The sequence below is a fragment of the Xenopus tropicalis genome, chromosome 7 (assembly GCF_000004195.4).
Source record: "Xenopus tropicalis strain Nigerian chromosome 7, UCB_Xtro_10.0, whole genome shotgun sequence".
NCBI classification, from domain to species: domain Eukaryota; kingdom Metazoa; phylum Chordata; class Amphibia; order Anura; family Pipidae; genus Xenopus; species Xenopus tropicalis.
The window spans coordinates 114443827-114468312 of record NC_030683.2 but is presented as its reverse complement, the minus strand read 5'-3'; the positions used below and the strand labels follow the sequence as shown (position 1 = coordinate 114468312).

At 45.8% G+C, this 24486-nt stretch overlaps 1 protein-coding gene across 3 annotated transcripts in view; it reads left to right on the top strand.

Moving 5' to 3' along the window:
• The first annotated feature begins 4648 nt into the window (after positions 1-4648).
• plekha4 (pleckstrin homology domain containing, family A (phosphoinositide binding specific) member 4) overlaps positions 4649-24486 on the top strand; it is a 51748-nt gene continuing 31910 nt past the window's right edge. For 2 of the 3 annotated variants that reach the window (XM_018095289.2, XM_012966163.2), the window contains exon 1: positions 4649-5012. The gene's annotated coding sequence lies outside the window, so the exon portion shown is untranslated. 3 annotated transcript variants of the gene reach the window in all.

The following is a 24486-nucleotide window of genomic DNA, read 5'->3' as shown; positions in this document are numbered from 1 at the left end:
GTGGAGCAGAGAGAGAGACAGTGCTGCCCTAGAGAGTGCACAACAGCAGGAGTAGGAGTGGAGCAGAGAGAGAGACAGTGCTGCCCTAGAGAGTGCACAACAGCAGGAGTAGGAGTGGAGCAGAGAGAGAGACAGTGCTGCCCTAGAGAGTGCACAACAGCAGGAGTAGGAGTGGAGCAGAGAGAGAGACAGTGCTGCCCTAGAGAGTGCACAACGGCAGAGTAGGAGTGGAGCAAAGAGAGAGACAGTGCTGCCCTAGAGAGTGCACAACAGCAGGAGTAGGAGTGGAGCAGAGAGTGAGACAGTGCTGCCCTAGAGAGCGCACAACAGCAGGAGTAGGAGTGGAGCAGAGAGTGAGACAGTGCTGCCCTAGAGAGTGCACAACGGCAGAGTAGGAGTGGAGCAAAGAGAGAGACAGTGCTGCCCTAGAGAGTGCACAACGGCAGGAGTAGGAGTGGAGCAGAGAGAGAGACAGTGCTGCCCTAGAGAGTGCACAACAGCAGGAGTAGGAGTGGAGCAGAGAGAGAGACAGTGCTGCCCTAGAGAGTGCACAACAGCAGGAGTAGGAGTGGAGCAGAGAGAGAGACAGTGCTGCCCTAGAGAGTGCACAACAGCAGGAGTAGGAGTGGAGCAGAGAGAGAGACAGTGCTGCCCTAGAGAGTGCACAACAGCAGAGTAGGAGTGGAGCAGAGAGAGAGACAGTGCTGCCCTAGAGAGCGCACAACAGCAGGAGTAGGAGTGGAGCAGAGAGAGAGACAGTGCTGCCCTAGAGAGTGCACAACAGCAGGAGTAGGAGTGGAGCAGAGAGAGAGACAGTGCTGCCCTAGAGAGTGCACAACAGCAGGAGTAGGAGTGGAGCAGAGAGAGAGACAGTGCTGCCCTAGAGAGTGCACAACAGCAGAGTAGGAGTGGAGCAGAGAGAGAGACAGTGCTGCCCTAGAGAGCGCACAACAGCAGGAGTAGGAGTGGAGCAGAGAGAGAGACAGTGCTGCCCTAGAGAGTGCACAACAGCAGGAGTAGGAGTGGAGCAGAGAGAGAGACAGTGCTGCCCTAGAGAGTGCACAACAGCAGGAGTAGGAGTGGAGCAGAGAGTGAGACAGTGCTGCCCTAGAGAGCGCACAACAGCAGGAGTAGGAGTGGAGCAGAGAGTGAGACAGTGCTGCCCTAGAGAGTGCACAACAGCAGGAGTAGGAGTGGAGCAGAGAGAGAGACAGTGCTGCCCTAGAGAGTGCACAACAGCAGGAGTAGGAGTGGAGCAGAGAGAGAGACAGTGCTGCCCTAGAGAGTGCACAACAGCAGGAGTAGGAGTGGAGCAGAGAGAGAGACAGTGCTGCCCTAGAGAGTGCACAACAGTAGGAGTGGAGAAGAGAGAGAGAGAGAGACAGTGCTGCCCTAGAGAGTGCACAATGGCAGAGTAGGAGTGGAGCAGAGAGAGAGACAGTGCTGCCCTAGAGAGCGCACAACTGCAGGAGTAGGAGTGGAGCAGAGAGAGAGAGAGACAGTGCTGCCCTAGAGAGTGCACAACAGCAGGAGTAGGAGTGGAGCAGAGAGAGAGACAGTGCTGCCCTAGAGAGCGCACAACTGCAGGAGTAGGAGTGGAGCAGAGAGAGAGAGAGACAGTGCTGCCCTAGAGAGTGCACAACAGCAGGAGTAGGAGTGGAGCAGAGAGAGAGACAGTGCTGCCCTAGAGAGTGCACAACAGCAGAGTAGGAGTGGAGCAGAGAGAGAGAGACAGTGCTTCCCTAGAGAGTGCACAACATCAGGAGTAGGAGTGGAGCAGAGAGAGAGAGAGAGAGAGACATTCCTGCCCTAGAGAGTGCACAACAGCAGGAGTAGGAGTGGAGCAGAGAGAGAGAGAGAGACATTCCTGCCCTAGAGAGTGCACAACAGCAGGAGTAGGAGTGGAGCAGAGAGAGAGAGAGAGACATTCCTGCCCTAGAGAGTGCACAACAGCAGGAGTAGGAGTGGAGCAGAGAGAGAGAGAGAGACATTCCTGCCCTAGAGAGTGCACAACAGCAGGAGTAGGAGTGGAGCAGAGAGAGAGAGAGAGACATTCCTGCCCTAGAGAGTGCACAACAGCAGGAGTAGGAGTGGAGCAGAGAGAGAGAGAGAGACATTCCTGCCCTAGAGAGTGCACAACAGCAGGAGTAGGAGTGGAGCAGAAAGAGAGAAGCAGCAGAGGGGATATCAAAGCAGAGTGAAAATTGTATTTGGGCACATCGGTGAGTGAGTGAGTGAGTGAGTGAGTGAGTGAGTGAGAGAGTGAGTGAATGTTGCTAAGCCCTTGAGTGGGCAGGATATGGACAAGGCTAGGGTTAAGAGTGGGGCTGACCCATGGAAAGGTGTGTAACATTGTGTAGGTCTGAGTCTTTGTTGCCAGACAATACAGTGGGACTAATCTCTCGCTGTGGGATTAGAGCAGTCTCATTCTGCTGCTGTTTGCACTTCATCCTCTCAGTCTCTATTGTATGTGCAGCTGCTTTCCCCCGAGGACTCTTTTTCCTCCTAGCACTGTGTTCTGCCCTCATGATTGTTTTCAGGGTTGGAAATTGTTTAAATAAATAAGTAGAGGTGTAACCCACGAATAAGAACACAAAACATATGTCGAGCCATATTTCATCCATAATGCAGCCCACGCTCCCCGCAGCTCTTTATCCTGGAACCACACCTCAGTCTTGGCTTCTCGGCACGAGTGGTCAGCGCCGCTTCCAGACTCTGCGCCGAGGGGCCTCATATCCCACAGTGCTGCTGAACAAACTTAACCCATTGCTTCCATGTGGCCACACTGCATTATTATTAACCAGTTCAAGGCTTAGGCCACCCTGAACTCTTTACTAAGCTTATTACTTTTTTACTCAAATTCACATAGTTACTTTTAGTTCCACCAGCTACTCGTCACTAGGGGGCAGTCACCCAGTCCTGCCATATTCTGAATGGCAGGAATGGATCATTATCTCCTTGATGGCATGGAGTTAAGCTGGCCTTAAGGTGGCCATACACATTAAGATCTGCTCGCTTGGCCAGGTTGCTACTGGTGGGCGATATTGGGTGAATTTAGGCTAATTCGGTCGTTTGGCCCTGGGGCCAAACGATCGAATTAGAACGCCAGTAATAGGCGCAGTCAGTTCGGGGACCGCATCAACGATGCCCGTTGGTAGTGCCCCTACACAGGCAGATAAGCTGCCGAATCATTCTAAGGTACCAATAGCAGCTACAATTAGCCCGTGTATGGCAACCTTTACACTTTTTGTAAAATCTGTTTGTTTGGCGAGGGCCAAACGATCAAATAGGAATCGTTCATGGGTTCAGAATAATCCTACTTTATTGGCAATATAAGAATGACACAGCCTGGAACTGGAAGACTTTCATCCTGAGTGGGAAGTACAAACCCTTCCACTAATCTTAACCGACTAATCAGCTAATTGATTTCATTAGTCTAACTGCACAGGATTGATTACTAATTACTCATTGTTCCTGTGAGTCTCCAGACATGGCTGCTCTATGACTTTACAACCTAACCATGTGGCATATTTATATATGTGTGTGTGTGTGTGCTGGGTTTACTTGGAAGGGTTGAACTTATGGGCTTGATGGTGTTTTTTCAACCCTATGTAACTATATATATGGGTACAGTGGGGGCCCACTACACAAATATTAGGCGTATAACTATATATTATATAGGCATTCTGGACCTGGGGTAATTTAAGGGCCCCCACGTAATTTGGACACTAACTAATAATGCGCGTGGGAGGTAAGACCATTCACAAACACCTGTGCATGATTTGCCATAAGGGCCACTAATTTGCATCCGTATTTATACATTGTTCCCAAGTTATGGCAGGCAGTACTTAGCAGGTGCCCAAATTATACTGTAAATCAGAGTAAAATATATTGCATTGTGGGCCATAGAGTGTTGCCTGGTATTTGCCCATGCCCCGCCAATGATCCGAGGGTAAGTAGCAGTCCCCATGCTGTATTTCAGGGTATCATAGCATTTACTCAGAACCCCATTCACTGCCCCGACCCACCCCAGGGGGCCGCCCCACACATTGTAATAACATTATTTGCATTATTACCAGCAATATGTATGAGCCAATCACATTGCCATTTAGAATAATTAGGGTTTGTTTACAAGGTGGCGCAGTTCTGTTGTGCAAGTTACATGGGGCTGAAGGGAGTTGCACCCTGATGTGCATTCAGTTCAAGTAAAACAATTGCAATTGAGCACATTAAAACTCTTAGTGTAAATGTAACCTTTAAATGGAATGAACTTTGTTTTAGTGCTAAAGCATAACAGCAGGGGAGATTCAATTCTTTATCCTGCATAAAACAAGAAACCAGATTCATTTTCAAGTTAAGTTACCCTTTAATCGGTGTAACATGGGTGAAATATAATTAGAGGAGGGTGGGCTGAAGTGTGGTGCCTAAAAGCGCTAGGTAAGGGTTATTTTCCCTTGACCATGATGAGTAGAGATGGGCTTCAGGCAAATCCAATCCACCCTTTCAGGATCAGCAGGAGAGGGGGGTGGAGTGGCCCCAGCCTGGAAACCTAATCCTGCCGTTTGGAATCTGGGCTGTTCCAGTGGGCGGGGCCAGTCATTGTTTTGTGGGAGAGCCTGCCCCTCATACAGTCAGGCGGAGAGGGCAGGGGGGAGAGAGGTGCGCCCAGCAGGCGAGGGAGGCGGGGGGAGGTGTGGCGAGTTGAGCCGGGGCGGAGGAGGGGGGGCGCTAGGTAGCTGAGAAGTTGGAGTCAATGAGAGGAAGGCGATGATGAGGAGCAAAGGAAGCGCATAGGGAGAGCGCAGAGTAGGAGCTGGGGCAGATCAAAAGGCAGAAACGTAAACACAGTATGTGCGGGGCGGGGGACTGGCAGAGCAAACTGAGCAAAGAATAATATTGTCGCACAGCCGTTTGGGGACAGCGGAGGGGCGGCTGCCGGTGTGTCGGATCCCAATGGAAACTCCTCAGCCAGAGTAGCACCCATCCCGCCCTGCGCATCCTCCAGGAACCCGGTAAGTACTCGGCGCTAATTGCACTAAATCCTCAGCCCGCATCGACCTGCCTGTCTGTAGTGCGACAAACTTCTCTATCGCAGGTTGAGGACTCGGAAATGTCGGCGCCCCTTTCAGTTTCTGCGTCCCATGCACATGGGGCTGAACTTGTTCAACTTGCGTTAGCGTTTAGCGCCAGGTGGCTGCAGGGTGCGACTTTCCCGCAGCTTCCGATCGGTACTCAGGGCTACAGCTTATTCTGGTTTTGTTGGTAAGAGGCGAGTATATTTGCCAAATGCACTTTATTCTGTTTATTATAATCCCTTGTAATTAGTCGTTGTGTTAAACCTGACCAACTGCACACATATATCTGCTTTATTATTGGAATTTCCCTCCATTCAGTGCACTTACCTACTGTACAAATGGCTCATAGGGATGCTAACCCTGCCTCTGGGTAGTGCCTTATATATTATACCCTTAGGGCAGAGTAATAGGCAAGTTGTGCCCTAAGAGATCATTGAAAATAGTTGCAACTTTTTGTGTCTGCGCTGCACTGTGCAACTGTATTTGGATCAGTAATGGGAATGGGATGGACTCTATTGTGTGAATGTGGGGCAGGCGCTGGTTCCAGGCCATTGTACCCGGTCCTGCAGGACATTACAATCTGCACAGTGTAACGCAATCCTCCTAACGCCTGTGACGCCAATGAATTGCCAGACACCATTGCGTTTGTCTTGGGGGTGCTTGGTTTCAGCTGACACAGAGCAGGTAGTGGGGTGGGCACTAGGGAGAGCGAGGATTTGGATTGGCTGAATCTTTTCAGGCATCAAGGTTGTATCTGATTTTTAGGGTTCCTCCGATTGCACCTGCTACACAGTAGCCACGTCTCCATCCCCCTGTGCCTCCGCACTGAACTATTCTAATAAACACAGAGAATTAAGTATGAATGGAATAGGCAGTGAATAGCCCCCTCTGTTATAATTACAGCTGCATCAGCAGATTCAACCAATCGGTAATTAGCATGCATCAGTCTAGAGCAGTTTGAATGTTAAAGGCAGGTATCTTATTGGTTGCTGCAGGGATGCACATTAGTGAGTTCTGCTGTGTCTATAGGAGCTGGAATGTTGGGTACAAAGCCCTGACTGCTGGTCTGTTCCGCTCCATTGTATGCAAAGCTATGTGCCACATGGAGGATTAGCTGTCTGGGACACGCTGAAATCCTGCCCGCGGGATGTGCCTATTAACACACCTACCTTGCGCTGCTAATGAAACAGCTTGAATCATAGAACTCGCCCTGTTATTACGTGTTTATAGCTGAGAACATCAGAGAGGATGTGAACTCATCTCCAGCTGATTATTATAGGCATTAAGCACTCAGGGAGACTGGGGGTGTCCTACTGTAACCAGTCGCAACACGAAAGCACCTGGAAGTGTTGCAGTTAGTGACACAATTGCTACGCCCCGCAGGCACGCTTCCTCTAGGACACATTGTAATGGTTGGGAATCTTACTATATATTTAAGAGACATTGACATCCCTGCCAGGCTAGTACTAGAGATTGTGGTGGTGGACAGGGAAGTTCTAGAAATGATGCACGTTATTCCTTATGGTGCAAGGCACACTAGCCCCCTTGGTTTTATAAGGGGCACTAAAACAATAAGGCAGGGGTCTCCAGCCTTTTTTTTACACATGAGCCACATTCAACTGTAAAAAGAGTTGGAGAGCAACACAAGCATGAAACATTTACCTGGTGTGCCAAATAAGGGCTGTGATTGGTTATTTAGTAGCCCCTATGTAAACTGGCAGCTTACAGGAGGCTCTGTTTGCCAATACACCTAATTTTTATGCCTCCAAAACTTGCCTCCAAGCCAGGACTTCAAAAATAAGCACCTATTTTGAGGCAACTGGGAGCAACATAAAAGGGGTTGGGGAGCACTGGTTGGGGATCGCAGGAATAGGGACTTTGGGATGTTTTGGGCTTCAGAGAGACACTTGAAGGTGTTGGTGTGACTTTCTGGGTGCTAGTCATGTGACTTGAGCGGTAGAAGCAGTGCCTATAGGCTGAGTAGCAGCTTGTTCAGCTGAATGTTCTACTGGTTGATCTGGAAATGGACTAGATGGCCCATTTAGATAGCTGGATCTTAAAAGAGATTTCCATGTCTTTGCGGCTCCTAACGAAGCTGAAGGCAGTGTTGTAGGATGGATAATGCCAGTGATTTTCCATCGAGACAGATGCAGTGAGTTGTAGTTCATGAATAACTAGGGCAGACATTCTATGTCTAGTTAATAGGTGTTTCTAGGAATAGCCCAATGCTGTTTCTCTGCTACGACTGCTGCCATTTGTGTCATGGATTTTCTGTGCCAGACAGGTGGTCCCCTGTTCCTTAGGGGGTTTGTTCCTGGGTAGGAGGGGAATGTCATACCCTTGACCCCTCAGCTGTTGCCCGGTTACACATCCCATAATTGTCTATAAATGCTGCCCGAGGATTGTGGAATATGTAGTTCAGCTCCGTTTTGGTGCCTGTGTTCTGTATCAGGAGAAATCTTGTTTCTTTATTTGCCACCTTTTTATCCCCCCACCCTTGGCCTCTTCCTCTGCTTTATTCATCATTGATAAATGGCAGGTTGAACTGTTGACTCCGGTTATCTCTGGCGTGTCTATCTGAGCCAGCAGACACCCAATCAAGCCCGAGACAGACTCCCATACAGGAGTGCGTTACTTTGTTCACTCACAGATACTGTGACTCATGGTATTGTCAGCGCCCTTATCTGCAGACTGCTGAGTCGGTGCAGCAGTGTCAACAATGGGCAGGCTCTGTACCTACCTTCTGATGCACAAGGGTTACAGGGAGTTGTAGTTCTGTAACAGCTGGCTTGCCAAAGGCTGGTCTCAACCAGCACCAGTGGTTGTGGATCAATGTGTGGCTATCAGAATCTTTTCAGAATTTATATCAGAATCCTTTACTAACCCTGGCAACCAACTGGAGGTTAACTTTCATTATTCCACCTGCAGCAGGCATTTAAAGCTAACTGCCGACAGGTTTTTGTGAGTTTGGCACTGAGCACTGGTAAATGAGCCCCAAGTTCTCTTATGATGATAAAACGCCTTGGTCCTGGGTTAAGGTGTCCATACATGTTAAGATTCGCTCACCTGGCGAGATCGCCAAGCGAGCGGATCTTTTCCCCCGATATCCCCACCTACGGGTGGGCAATATCGGGGAGCGTGTAGGCTAATTCGATCGTTTGGCCCTGGGTTGGAGAATGTAAACCAAGATATGATTGGTTTCTATGGGGAACTGGGCTGGTGAAATGTCACACCTATGTTAGTAGATTAGCCCCCTACCTTGGGACAATGGCACAAAGGTAAATCCTTAATCTTGAAATAACAATTACTTGGCCAGTTGTTTTCCACTGATATAAATGGATAAGGTTAATGGGGAGTGATTATATGATAATGCAGGCAGCCATGCTTTGTTGCTCGTCTGAGCAGTAATAGAACATTATCCAGTGCATTTGTGCCCTGGAACCAGTTATGGGCAATATTTAGGTGGGGCATTAATTCTAGTTGTTGAATTGCAGCTCTCAGCATCCTTTTTTTTGGGGGGGGGGCAATTGTAGTAGTTCAACAGTAGCTGAAGGGCAACATCAAATCTCATGCACCTGTATTTACCATTTCTACTTAGTGGCAGCTCTGTGTTGCTACAGAATGTATGGGAGGGGTGTATGGCAGCTCTCAGTACATTTACATCCCATTGGCCTGGGGCAGGGTTCAGCCATAAGGGGCTCATTCAGTTAATCACTAATTCCTGTTTAATGTAATTAATGTCTCCTTCCGGCCAATAGCTTTCCTCGGTTTTCCTTGACATTCCAAGCACTCCTTTCTTTCTCTTGCTTTTCTTTCTCTTACTTTTCTTCCTCTTTTTTTTTCTCCTTTTCTTTCTCTCTCTCTGCCTGTCTCTCTCTCTCTCTGCCTGTCTCTCTCTCACATTTCTACCATGTTCTCTAGGGATCCTATGAACTGGCTCTTGGCAAGCAGAAAAGTCCTATTCTTTTACTTCTTGCTGTTACAGTAATGGTCCCAGTGGGCGCTGATTAATGGCTCTGATATTCATTGTTAGCATTAGAATGCGCACACTCCCCGCTGGCTATTTCCGTACAACAGAGCGCTTGCGTTCTCTGGGTGCAGCTTGGCGCCCATTCCTGAGAGCCCGGCAGCCCAAGCAGGAATGCTCTTGGTACATTATAGTGGGGTGTTGGTTCAGTTATTTGCTAGGACAGCATTGCTTTGGGGCTGGCTGCATTCTGTGCGGTGTTTCTCCGGTGCAATGTGAGACGCACAACAAAGAACATGTGCAGAATGAATGCAATGTGGGGAGTTTATTGCACTTCACTTTGGTATTTGCCATTTAATGGGAAAATATTGATGACAGGTGCCTTATCCTATTCGGTGTGGGCACGTGCAGAGTTCTGAGCTTTGTTAGCTTGGCACACACATATATAGTCTGGGTATTGTAGTCTTGAGCGTTCAGGATGGTGACAAAATTCCTTCCTATGGGAATCGCCTGCACCAAAAAAATCTGGAAACCACTTAGGCACCAAAAAGCTCACAATTGCCCTGTGTGCCATTACTGTAAGAGGCACAAATGTTTGTTTATGTAAATAATGGGTTTAGGATCTTGTAGCACTGTGGTCTGAATGCTCTACTGTAAAGGTAGCTAGCCTGTCAGCCATAAACCATGGCAGAACTGCTGTGAGAAAAGCAAGCAGCTCCCAATACTTTAATTACATTTCTATTTCCCCATATGTGTTCTGTCCCACTAATCCTAAACATTCTCTTTTTAAACGCAAATTTAAACTTTCTTTTTTTGATGATGGTGCCCCTATGTTATGAGAATCATTCGGGATCCATCACCCAAGTACCATGCTTCTCTAACCATGCTGAAAACATTTGCTCACTTTGTTTATTAGGAAAGGTCACAAATGATAAACTTCTCTGCCCGGCCATGTTCTTTCAAGGAATGAAAACATGCGCCTTAGCCCGCCCTTTTTTGAGGTTTGTTTTCTTTCACACCCTCTGGGGTCTTGTAAAAAAAACAGTTATTGTCTTGGCCGTGATGGCTAGGAGAAGCTGAAGAAACACAGGCGTGTATGTGAGCTTTGATGGGCCCTGGCAGCTGGGAATCTGGCCGCTCCGGGACATCATGCAGAATGACTTGGGCTGTCAAATGAAGGGACTGTAGGCAGTTTGGGGTGTTTTGTGCCGCATTTTGAACATAAAACACCCCAAAACAGTCCATCCATAATATCTAAAACCAATACATATGATCTCAGCCTAAGGTGGCCATACACGGTCAACAAACAAGTTGATTATATCCTAAGGAGAGCGATATCGGACTAATTCCTGTTTATTGTAATGTTTCCTTCCGGCCTATAGCTTTCCTCCATTTTCCCTGACGTTCCAAGCACTCCTTTCTCTTTCCTTTTTCTCCTCCTTCCTTTTCTTTTTCTCTTTTTTTTTTTTCTTTCTTGTTGGCCAGATGTCGGTTGGTAGGCCCGTTGTGGGTGCCCACTGAATCTGTCTAAAGGACTCCAATCGGCAGCTGAAATCTGCCCGTGTATGGATACCTTAAGGATGGTGCAACTTGGATTTCACTCGCAAATTTGGGTCTTATGCAGTTGCAACCACATAAACATGGCGACTGCAACACTGCTGTGGGTACAGAGCCACCGGGAACCATGGGATCAGTTAACTCGTTGCCTGTAGGAGCATGTGGGTGCTCCCATAATACTGTAAGGTGGCTGTACACAGGCAGATTAAAGCTGCTGATTTGAGTCCTGACAGGTTATCTTCCCATGTATAGGGCCTCCCAGATATCAATATATCAATATCTGGCCCAAAAATCAGCCAGATGTTGATCAAGCAGGTTTGATTGTCACTTTAGCTATGGCTGGAATGCAGCAGGTTGCACTTCCATGCTGAATATAGTGAGCTGTATAGTATAATATGCCCCCCCCCCCCCCCCCCCCCCCCCAAGCACAAACTGTGATTCTGGAGGCCCAGGGAAATGCCCTCCATGCCCCTAACCGACTCTGCCCATATATGAATAAATGTAATGCTATTTTGCTTACCATTAATACAATTGCAATTCTGGGTGTACACACTTTGATTTGAAATATTGACTCGGCACAAGTGAATGGTGTATCCACACCCTGATAAAAAGGCTGATTAGGCTTCCATATCTTGCCCTCTAACAATGCAGTAAAAAAGGAAAAAGAAAACAACATATTCATCTGCCAAATATCACATTCCTTGTGCTGGAGCTGTGGCTTAAGGCAATGTCACTCTTGCTTGAAAAATGCCAATGAAGAACACACTAATCAGTCTATTAACATATGAAACTTCTAACGTGGGTTAGTTACCCTTTAACTCTGTTTTCCCCAGCTATTAACTGCAGTCACATATGTCTGTTACAACAATTATACAGTTTGGGGTTTCTTGCTGAACACATTGGGCATTTCCATCATTTGAAATATGGGCTGACAATCAGATCAGTTTGGCCATCCATATATGTGGTCAATGCTATTCATTTTGTAAGGCTAGTAATAATATACATATATATGGGTCACATTCTTTGCTAAGGCTTAATATAGACTCATTACTTCTCACTTATTAGTGTCCACATTTCTCAGAGTCCAGCGAGGTTTAACCCAGAGGTATTTCAGGGCTGGTGGGGCAGATCGTACATATCACTGGTAATTTAAACATTCAGATTCCTCCCTGTGCAGGGGCCATGCAGTTGCCGGGGCAGGAGATATGTGTAATGAGGCCCCCGCTCAGATCTGTAATAGTGTTTGGTCGGCCCCTCCCGGCGGGGCACCTGTTCTGTGAATGACTTCCTGCCGTCGGTGCAGAGAATGAAACTAACGGCTTATTAAGTCCCTTATTTCGGTTGGTCTCTGGCATATGAAAAAACCCATTCAAGCATCAGAGCAGACAAAGGGCACATTCAAAGCTGCGGTTTTTCATTTGTGTGATTCTTAAATCTGCTCCACCGCACTCAACGGATCAGATCTTCCTCAGCTCTGTTTGCTTCATAGCCCTCCCCTTAATTTGCCTTTGTCTTCTCAATGCATTGCGTTGCATTGTACAGCCCCCACCCTGCAGGAAACTCCGCTAAGGCAAGCAGTATTGCTCTCCCCATACCCAAAGGGGAGATAAACCTAGAAAATAAGTGCGTAATCCAGGAAAATGTCATTCTAAGCAACTTTCCAATATACGTTCATTATATCTTCGCAGTGGTGCTAAAGTTACTTGTAAATGTAATTGCAATTGAAAGCAGTCTTTTGTTTATCCCATTCTGCACTGCTGGTTCTGTCTCATGAAACAATGTTGCCTCACTTCTTCACACGTCTGTTAATCGGCTGGTTTCTGCTACATTGTTTCAAAAGTCACAACTGCCTGGACAGAGAATGGAAAGGGGCAGACAGATACTGCATTCAGTAGCAGTTACATTTACAAAGTCGCTGGCAATTGAGATGTGTATTGGAAAACTTGTTTGTTTGGAATTACAATTTTTGGGTTTACTTCCCCTTTATGTATGCATATAAATATACAGGAGAGAGAGGTTGTATGCTGACAGTAAGCAAAGGGAGGCACAGGGCGCTTATTTATTGATATAGATGTTTAATTCTTTCTAGAAGAACGCCTTTGAGTGTCTCTTTATTGTTGGAAGGTCACTGTCCCTTTAACAAGTGCGCGCACCTTACCGATGGCTGGAGCTTTGATGTGAAACCCGAAACGCCTCTGCTGGATGATGTCTTAGCAAAGCCATGTGGTGTTTTCACTTTACAGGCCTGTAACAAAGTGAGAGGGTGGGGGGCCGGCGTGACTTCCAGAAAATGTCCTCCTCAGAGAGTCGTATTTATTTTCACAGGTCGCTGAACTAGGCATGTCCTCCTCTACAGAACTGCAGGGAGCTACTTTCAATTACCGAATGAATTCATGCAAGCCCCCCCCCCCTCCCTTGCTCTATTTTGTTCTGGCGAAAACAAAATGGAGGCTGTTATGTGGAAGTCAGTAGGAAATGGCGTTAAAGAGCAGTGTAGCGTGAAAGAATCTCCCCGTACCTCATGTTTCCCCAGCACGGCCTTTGTTTGCCCACGCAGGCCGGTGGTGCTTTAGTCTTTATAAAACATTCCTGAGACCTTACTGGACTGGAAATCATCAGCTTTTCCAGAACAGAAATTGATTCAAGTCAGTAAGGGGCACCTGGGAAAGTTGTATATGCTGGGGTGTTTTTTTTTTTTTTTTTTAGTTTTAAAATGGCTAACTTTAAATTTAAGTTGTTTCTGGGACTTTGGACTTGTGTAGGATGGAGATATGGTTTAAACCTGTAACTCATTGTATTGTGGGAGTGGGTAATAGGAGCTGTGATTGGGGGACCTGCCATTTCTAGGAGGCACTTCATGTGGAGTAATCTTTTAGATGTTAGGAGGTTATTTGCTGGCATGGGCTGGCCATACTGTACATGAACAGATCCACTCATTAGGTAAATCCCAGATTGGCCAAGCACGTGTGGCCAATTGGTTTATAATAGGGGCCGTACATTGGTTGGTCTGGATATGGAAATCTGTAGGTACCAAGTCATGTCAGCTCTGTTTCCCTTAGACCAGTGATCCCCAACATGTTGCTCCCCAACCCCTTGGATGTTGCTCTCAGTGGCGTCAAATCAGCTGCTTATCTATTTTTGGTTAGGTTGGTGTAATTGCCAAACAGAGCCTTCTGTAGGCTGCCAGCCAACATAGGGGCTCTCAAATAGCCAATTATAACTCTAATTGGCACCTCCAGGAACATTTTTCATGCTTGTGTTGCTCTCCGAAACTTTTTCCATTTGAATGTGGATCACAGGTATAAAAGGTTGGGGATCCCTGCCTTAAGGTCCCCATACACGGGTCGATACTTGCTGCTGATATCGGTCCCTTAGACCGATTCGGCAGCTAATCGGCCTGTGTATGGGCACTACCGATGTGCCCATGCACGGGTCGATACTTGCTGCTGATATCGGTCCCTTAGACCGATTCGGCAGCTAATCGGCCCGTGTATGGGCACTACCGATGTGCCTTCCCTGACTGATATCTGGCCTGAAATCGGCAGGTTAAAAAAATCTAGTCGGATTGGGGACTGCATCGGCTCGTTGATGCGGTCCCCGAACCGACTTTGCCTATACCCGTCATTATAATTCGATCGTTTGGCCCCAGGGCCAAATGACCGAATTAGCCTGGATTCTCTCGATATCGCCCACCTGTAGGTGGGGGATATCGGGAGAAGATCCGCTTGCTTAGCGACATCGCCAAGCGAGCAGATCTGAAGGTGTATGGCCACCTTTAGACTGATGTACCACAGGAAGATTAGCAGAGATTTAACCGTGGGCGACTAATCTCCCCAAAATGCATTTCCACTGGCAGCAAAGTAACTCACCGGTGGGAAGGCATATGCGTTGCTTCGTGCAACTTTGGAAAACAAAGCAATGTGTATACCTTTCCATCGGCGATTCACTTTATTGTCAGTGGAAAGGCATTTCAGGGACATTAGTAGCTCAGCCTTGTGCCTTGACAAGCTAGGATATTTGCTTTCATTATCGGACTGCTGAAACATTATTGCTGATTGGTTGCCTCTACGATAGCAGTAGAGCAAAATCCCATGCTGGGACTTTGGCTTAGGAAATTCGATTGTAAGCTTAGCTAGAGCAGCGACTGCTGGTAACGATTAAACATTCTCTGCAATGCTGCGAGATGTATGTATGTATGTATATTATCAGCAGATCCCTAGGAAGCGCCACATGTGTAACAGAACTTATGGAAATGTCAAGGTAGCAGGCCCAGCCTTACTATACAGCCCTAAGGCTGACAATCATATGGTGATCAGGAATCCTGAGGGCCCCCCACTGAGATCTGAAGCCAGTGGAGCTACTTAACTTCCTCGGTCCATGTGAGCGTTTGATCTCTGCAGAAAGTAATGGTCCATCTGGGACAGGGTATTCAGTTCTGCCCTTGTAGTTTATGATATATGTGCGTCTTTGCCACAGGGGCCAGCAACATGGCAGAGAGATGAGCAGGTCTGATGAATAATATGTATCATGAGTAAGGATGCCTTGTGCACCCCCGTTCCAAGTGGATTTAACCTCTGGGGAAAAAACTATACCTGAAAACAACAGAGAAGCCCATTTCTGAATATAAGTAGTGAATGAACCGGAACCAGACAGAGCTGGGCTGGCTCTGGGCAAGCTATATATAGAGCCTGGCAAGGGGTGGAGGCTACACTATCCTTTCACTAGCCTCCTCCCTACTCACTTAAACTTATTGTTCACCTTTAAATCCACTTTTAGTATCATGTTGAGAATATTCTAAAACAATTTGCAATTAGTCTTCAGCAGCTCTCCAGTTTGGAATTTCAAACATCCTCTGGTTGCTAGGGTCTGGGTTTCTCTAGCAACCAAGCAGTGGTGTGAATATGAACAGGAAGATATATAATTGAGTTTAACTATAACAATAAAATTGTGGCCTCACAGAGCAATAGTGTTTTGCCTTTCAGGGTCAGTGACCCCCATCTGAATGCTGGAAAGATTCAAAAGCAGAGGGCAAATAATTCAACAACTGTAAAGAATACAAAATAAAGTGTAACTGAAAGGTTGCTAACCATTGTTAATTCTATAACATACGAAAAGATAAGGTGAAACACCCCTTTAACTGTACTGACTGCTTATCACTACGGCACGGTCAGTTCTGTTTCAGACAATCCTGTGTATATTGCTTGTTTAATGATAAAACATCTTGTACAGTCTCTCTTGATCTTTTATAGTGTTCCCATTTACAGCCTTGATGGAGCCCTCGCAGCGCAGGTTTTCATTATACCGGCACGTGCATGGAGTCTTCCCTGGCCCATTCCCTTGCACTAATGCTAGTCACCTGTCCTCATATACATCCAGCACGCAAGCACAGACAAACAAATGCTCCCAAAATGCTTTTTATTCAACACTTGCCCTTAAGGAGTGGGGGGTTCTGAGGTGGAATTTCTAAAGGCCGGGGTAGTTGAACAGTAAGGCAGAAGATGCCGATATGCCATCCATGCATTGGCACCTTTATACAAAGCCTTTCCCTCTTTTGTAACTAGTATTAACGTAATTAACCAGTAACCCTACCCTATACACTTTCCGGGAGAGCTGGCATCTATAGGGGGCTATAAATGGGCAGATTTCAGCAGCTGATTCAAGTCCTTTAGACCGATATGGCATCTTATCCGCTCATATTCAGGGACCCCCAACGGCCCTTCCTGACCAACAACTGCCCGGTGTTGATTTGGCAGGTTTGATTATTTTTTTTTTAGTCGGATCAGCTCATTAACGCAGTCCTCACTCTGACCCTTAGTATCTCCTATTTTAGGTGGGCATTTTGGGGAAAACAAGTGAATCTTCTAATGTATGGCTACCTTAAGGCGCATCAGTTGGGACCATTTTCCCATTTTTGGAATAGCAAGTTGCTGTTGTTGGAGACCTCACGGAGAGTCACTTTGGCAGAGGGCACATTATCCATGTGGCTAAAGTTTGTACCCAGGAGGCACCATAACTTAAAGGGGCACAAGACCGGTTACTATGGTATTATGACCTGTAGTAGGAATTTATTTTAAAAGTCATTCTTGAGCATGGGGCCCAGTGTATGCCAGGTTCAGTCAATACCCAGGATTCCTGGAATAGTAGGCATCGTGGCAGGGGTATGATAAGTATGCAGTTGGAATGGCATTTGCCTGTAGTTGGTTTGTGCATGGTAGCCCCCCTGTGACTTTGAAAACCTAGAATTGCAAGTGGATTTGAGACCCACCCACAGTGTAATGCTTACTATGTACATGTGACAGGGCCAGGCCATTTTTATCCTTTTTGGGATGGAGGAGGCAAACGGTCTGGAAATGTCCCCTCCATGGAGTGGCATCCACAGAGGATCCACATCAACCTACAGCTGCTGTTTGACCTTCAAATTCCACAGTGGCCCCAGGGAATTCTGGGAGTTGTAGTTCAACAGCAGGTAGATGTCAAAGGTCAGGCACCCTGTGGGTCCATTCATCCAGGTTGTAAAAGCTTGGGAGTTAAACTTCAACCATATAAACAAACAGCGGGTTACCCATTTATTTGCTCAGAAAACAAACGCGTTGCACACACATTGCTCAAGTGGCGCTTATCAGAGTTTCAGCGGCAGATAGTACAAATGTCACATTTTGTGTGGCACCAGGTCCAGCTAGCACCTTGTTATATTTACGTTAATTACACTAATTGATTATATTTCCTAAAATCTCAGCCCTGTCTTAGCTACTGCTGGTTTAGGAGCCCGACGTAAGGCATTGGTGGGTGAGCGAGAGCAGATTTATATACAGGAATGGGACCTGGGGGTTTCTGAATAAGAAATTACTTTATTTGTATCTTTATACCTTGTCTACTAAATATAAACTTAATAGGATTGTTCTACCCCCAATAAGGGGTAATTATATCTTAGTTGGGATCAAGTACAGGTACTGTTTTATTATTACAGAGAAAAGGGAATCATTTAACCATGAAATAAACCCAATAGGGCTGTTCTACCCCCAATAAGGGGTAATTATATCTTAGTTGGGATCAAGTACAGGTACTGTTTTATTATTACAGAGAAAAGGGAATCATTTAACCATGAAATAAACCCAATAGGGCTGTTCTGCCCCCAATAAGGGGTAATTATATCTTAGTTGGGATCAAGTACAGGTACTGTTTTATTATTACAGAGAACAGGGAATCATTTAACCATTAAATAAACCCAATAGGGCTGTTCTGCCCCCAATAAGGGGTAATTATATCTTAGTTGGGATCAAGTACAGGTACTGTTTTATTATTACAGAGAAAAAGGAAACCATTTTTAAAAATTTGAATTATTTGATTACAATGGAGTCTATGGGAGATGGCCTTTCCGTAATTCAAAACTTTTTGGATAAGGGGTCCGATACCTGTATTACATTTGTACCGTTTTGAAAATGAATGCACCTAAAAATGTTTGTATAATACACTTGGGTCTTCAAACTAGCTCAGCTCTGCTTGTATACATAGTTATTCCAGGGGTCCCAGGTAGCACAGCGCTGGATATGCTTATTATGTAGGGATGCTGTTAGTTCATTCACAAGGCAAATGCATTAATTGCTTGTATCCACCTGTCTATATGATGGTGTTATTATTACAGAGAAAAGGGAAATCATTTAAAAAAAATTTTTTTTTTAAAAATGGAGTCAGTGGGAGATGGCCTTCCCATAATTTAGAGCTTTCTGGATAACAGGTTTATGGATAACAGGTCCTATAGCTGTACATGATACTGTCTAATTATTACAGAGAAAAAGAATAATAAATGTAAGTTATTTGATTAAAATGGAGTCTATGGGAGATGGCCATTCTGTAATTCCTGATAACTGATCTTATAAGTGAATTGTGACCTAATCATGCTGTGGCTTATCCCAGATATACCGCACATCACAGTTATCTGGCAAATGTGAGACGCTCTCCTGTTTCCATTTCATACAGACGTAGCGCCCAGTAGAGATCCTTTCCAGGCACGGAACAGCTGCTGTGTGTGTATCAGGGCTCATTCTCGCCATTGCGCTGCGGGCAGAGGAGACATGGAGACTGGCGGCAGATTGGTATCTACAGTGCCATCTGCGCAGCAGGCATTCGGCTTTATACATGGGTATCATCTTTATACCTCCCTCTGCACCCTGCGTGCCTCCCTCTTAACACACTCTGGGGGTCATTTATAAACCAGGGCAAATTTGCACCATGGCAACCAATCAGATGTTTGGTTGTGTTTTACTTGCAGCTGGCTCAAAAAAAGCTCATCACTGATTGGCCGTTATGGGTTACTGCCCAGGTACAAATTTGCCCAGTTTTTATTTCTCATATCTTGTGTCTCAACCCTTTCTCCTTGTAGATTGTAAGCTCTTTTGGGCAGGGCCCTCTACCTCTTGTATCGGTTATTGGTTGCTTTATATGTTACTCTGTATGTCCAATATATGAAACCCACTTAGGGGCACATTTACTAATCCACGAACGTCCGAAAAGTGTCCAAAGTCGCGACAATTCGCGAAAGTCGTAATGGCTATGAAAAAGTCGCGACAATTCACGAAAGTCATAATGGCTATGAAAAAGTCGCAACAATTCACGAAATTTGTAATGGCTATGAAAAAGTCGCGACAATTCGCGCAAGTCGTAACGGCTATGAAAAAGTCGCAAAATGTTCGTTTTCCAATCCGAATTTTTCCCATTCGGATTCGTGGATTAGTAAATCAGCCCCTTAATGTACAGCGCTGCGGAATATGTTGGCGCTTTTTAAATAAGTGTTAATAATAATAAATGAGCCCCAGCATTGGGTAAGAAGTGAGTATGCCCCCCCACCCCCAAATGTGGCATAAAATATTTACCCTTTAAACTTTTCTCCACCTCTCTCTCATGTCGTGCCATTTCCAGAGTAACTTTCAAGTTACTCATTAATGCAAAAACTCAACGTTAATTACAGGAAGATATTTTTTAGAGCTAATTGCCATTTCTCTGCTCTATTGAGCTGTTTAATTCCCAAGCTTTGTGTGCCGGAGTGTAGGAGTGAAAGAGGATCTGTCTGCTGGCTGTCTCCGGCTGCTGCACTCTCATTAGCTGGCTGAGCTCTCAGGAGATGAGTGACTGCTTGTGGGTGTCTAATAAATCCTCTGACCTAATATGTTCCTATCACTTCAGGCTTGAGCGCCGATGCCCGCAGGTGCTGTGTACCTGGCCTTTGGATCAGCCGCCCCGACAAAGCACAGAGCTGCAACAAAAGAGCCTTTGTGCAACCTGGACAAATTGTATCAGACTCAGACAACAAATAATCCCCTTTTGTTTCTTCCGCCGGGAAGGCATTAAATCCCCTAAGTAACATCTGAAGCTGGGATATAATTATTAGAATAAAGATGTCTTTTTAATAATAACGGCGGAACAGCGAGTTGCCAGGTATTAGATAGACTCGCAGCTTTAGCGTTGGCAGATTAATGGCTTTAATGATATGATTGCAGTGCAAGTGATTCTGGGCTAAGTGCTAGGTGTGAGTCAGCCGGCCCCGAGTTCTGTGTTCAAAGGGATAGAACGGAACTTGTTTCTCGCTTTTTGTGCTTCTCTTGCACTCGTTTGTGGCATTTTTAATCTGTATTATTTGCTTGGTGTGTCCGTATGGAAGTGTTAATCACCTGCTTTCTAACAAGTGACCTATAAATGCTGCCTGCTGATTGGTTGCTGTTGGTGATTAGACCAGTTTCAAACTTAGCACTTTTTATTACATTACCTCCATGTGTCAAATTCCCATTTCGTCAGTAACACAAATACTGTGGCGCACTGGGCACCCAGGAGTTTATACAGAGTCACAATCAAGATCCGTGTAGTTAATCATGAGTCACTATGGAGATAACCCATAATTCACCATGGCTCACATCCCAGTGACGTCTGTGTTTCCGGTGTTACCTGTGGTGCTTTCCTTGGATGTCAGTGGGAAATAACAAAGTCCAAGCTATGGCAATCAAACCACCAAGTATCTTCCACTTACATCATATGCTATTTATTGCCCAGGAAACGCTATTAGCCTATTTTATTGGTAATTGCTGTAGGTTTAATGCCTAACAAGTTTAAGGTTTAGCATGATGTAGCTAGTGCTATTCTGAAACAATTCCAAGTTTTGTTTTCATTTATTATTGGTTGTCTTTTGATTTTACACTTTGTTCCGTAGCTCTCCAGTTTGGAATTTCAGCAGTAATCTGGTTGCTATGGTCCAGTTTACTTTAGTAACCAGGGAGTGGCTTGAGAGAGTAACTAATATAGTAATAGAGAGACTGAATAGAAAGATAAGTGATAACAATAAAACTGTAGCCTCACAGACGATGATGGCTGCCGGGATCAGTGACCCCCATTCGAAAGCTGGAAAGATCCATAAGAAGGCAAATAATTCAAATACTATAAAAAATGAAGGCCAATTGAAAAGTTGCTTAGAATCTGCCATTCTAAAAGATAGTAAAGATTAACTACCCCTTTAATAAAACCAGGCCAGTTGGCTACAGAGCTAAATAGCATGGGCAAGTAATGAGCCAAACTCTGCCTTGGGGACTACTGACCATTGCTTTGGATTGAAGCTCAAAGGTTTTATTATTCTTGTGGATATACAACCCTTGGCCTTTCTAATCTCCTTCACACAGTTGTGTCGTTGTGCAATGTGGCTGCAGTTGTGGTACTACTTTGTTTGTTAGTGGAAGACAAAGGGCAGGAACCCATAACCGATTCTCACCCAACGGAACTAGAGTGACTGAGCTGTGCTGTCACCCAACTGCAAACACACACTAATGTATAGTGATACAAATAAACACATACTGGTTACCCACGTGGCTAAACACCATGCTTACTCTTGCATAGAGATGATGGATAGACAAACAGTGATATACCCACAGGGCGGCCAACTCCCATACTGACATGCATACCGACACCTGATACCAGCACGCCATTACTCTCCCTTACACACACGTGCGCTGAAGGTTGGAGACATATGTATGTGCTCACAGGCAAGTGTAAAAGAGACACACACATACCAGCATGCTCATGGGAATACAAACATGTCCGCAGTCACTGCACGCTTATTAACCCCTGCTTTACTGCTATCTGATCTGCTCTTTTAGCCCCAAAGTTGAAGCCCAGGTATAATATATAGATTTTATATAGTTCTGAATCTTTCTTTCTCTGTCATCAGAGAAATGGAGCAGTAAGAACAAATGATTAAACTGCAGTACTGTTTGGATTTCCTTTGGGTTTCAATGTAAAGTATGTTGTTTAATGACAATAATGTGCAGTAATTCATGCGTAACAATCCCAGTTGATATCGTCTTTGTTCACCGGATATCAGTTGGTTCATCAGTCGGAATATTTTATCTACTGATTCACTAAATCTGCCAGTGTATGATGTATGGATAGATGAGAAGGTGGAGAGGAGTCACATAGTTGGCCGTATGGGCACTTGTTTAGTGGCAATCCGTTTAGATATCCTTAAAGATGGTAATATACTGGCTTATATGTAGTCAGGTCATTATGAAAGCACAATAAATACACAAAATGTTGGATGGGTAGATGTCACTCACCAATATAAAGATACACAGTGACTTACAATATACACAATTACACTCATGAATGTTTGTTGCATAAAGATGGAGCGACATGTTGCTCCCCAACCCCTTGGATGTTGCTCCCAGTGGCCTGAAAGGAGGTGCTTATTTTTGAATTCCTGGTTGGATAAAACCCAGGTGTACTGCCAAACAGTCTCCTGTAGGCTGCCAGTCCACATAGGGGCTACCAAATAGCCAATCATAGCCCTTATTTGGTATTCCCTGGTACATTTTTTATTCTTGTGCTGCTTGCCGACTATTTACATTTGAATGGATAAAAAAGTTTGGGGACCCCTGTGCTAGGGCAACAATTTACTGTGAGCAGTACATTGTCAGAACATTGTACATGTGGTTCATTAGTAGAGACTAAAGGTCCCCATACACAAGCTGATAGTAGCTGCAGATATCAGTCCCTTAGGGCTCTGGCACACGGGGAGATTAGTCGCCCGCGGCAAAACTCCCTGTTCGTGGGCGACTTATCTCCCCGAGTTGCCTTCCCCTGCCATCCCATCGGCAAACATGTAAGTCGCCGGCGGGATGGCAGATGCGGCGGCGCGATTTCCCGTAAATCGCCCCGCCGCATCTGCCATCCCGCCGGCGACTTACATGTTTGCCGATGGGATGGCAGGGGAAGGCAACTCGGGGAGATTAGTCGCCCGCGAACAGGGAGTTTTGCCGCGGGCGACTAATCTCCCCGTGTGCCAGAGCCCTTAGACCGATTCGGCAGCTAATCGGCCCATGTATGGGCACTCCCGACGGCCTGCCCGACTGATATCTGGCCTGTAATTGGCCAGATCTTGATCGGACAGGTAAGAAAATCTAGTCGGATCGGGGACCACATCGGCTCGTTGATGCAGTCCCCGGACCAACTTTGCCTATACCCATCATTATAATTTGATCGTTTGGCCCCAGGGCCAAAACGATCAAATTACCCTGGATTCTCCCGATATCGCGCACCGTAGGTGGGGGATATCGGGAGAAGATCCGCTTGCTTGGCGACATCTCCCCTGACGCTCCCCCATCTACCTCTGCTAACATCCTCACACCGCCTAAGTTTTTCTAACTCTAGCCAATGCTCCTAAAGTTCGTTACTGTCCTCCTTTTTGGGACAATATTCTGCTTTTCGGCATATGGAGAGCCTGAGTATGCACAGCTGTCCAACCCCTGCTCCATCAGAGGCAGCCGAGCCCACGGCCAGGCATGGAATGCTATAGGTTAAACAGGATTCGGGGGTGGTTCTGCTAGACTTGCATACTCTTCCTTTATCATCAGATTTGTGCAGCACTGTGTTTATTATTGTAGGGTGTCTGCCAAGTGCCGCCCCTGCAATTAAAGAAGAAGCTTCTGTTCTCCGAGGGGGAAAAACAGCACGAGTGGTGGGTTGTGATGTTATTTTCCTCTGATGCACTACACAAGCACAATGTCGTCCAGCACATTGCACTCCACAACATCTCTCTGTTTGGAGCAGATACAACAATGCAGTGGGTGGGAGAGATTTGTTGGATCATAATTCCTCTTTGTCTCTGTTACTATGTTAATTTTGTGTTGGAATCCTAATGGATTCTATTTCAAAGGAAAGGGCACAGAGCTGGGGCTGAATTTTTCTCCAGCTTGGATGAAGATTAGGGACGATGGATACATGTATCAAAGGTTTCATAAATTCTCTGCAACAAAAGGATGCCACAATGATGATACACATAATATAGTTTGCTGCGGACAAATGGCAGGGCATTAACACGGGCACAAACCTGGCACAGTCAGTCAGAATTGGAAAAGAGGTGGGCACTGGCAATTCCTTAAAGTCGCATCAGAGCTGATAAAAATGGCCTAAATCCATGAATCATTCTTGAACCAAAAGTCATGGTATTACCCAAAAGCCAATGCGGTCACTGGACACTTATAATGAGAATCTTAAATCATTATTATACAATATAATATGGCTTTTGTCTAATGCTGGGGGCAAGTGCTCTTTTTGCCCTACCCCAAACTTCATGCAGCAGCATCTTCTCCTAATTTCCCAGTACAGTACACTCTATGCATTATGTAAGGTTGCTGTGAGACGTGCCATACACCCACCGGAAAGGTACAGCAGCATAGGAGAGTCTTCACTTTGGACAGATCTGTCGAATATCTGGCTGATATACTTGTCTAGGTGGTCAAGCTATATTGTTATTTGCCAAGTCAAATCTGGGCACATACGGCCAACATAAGTGCATTTCGGGGCCTTCTTGTTACCATAGACGGCATGTTTTAAGCTGCTGATTCTGCCCCT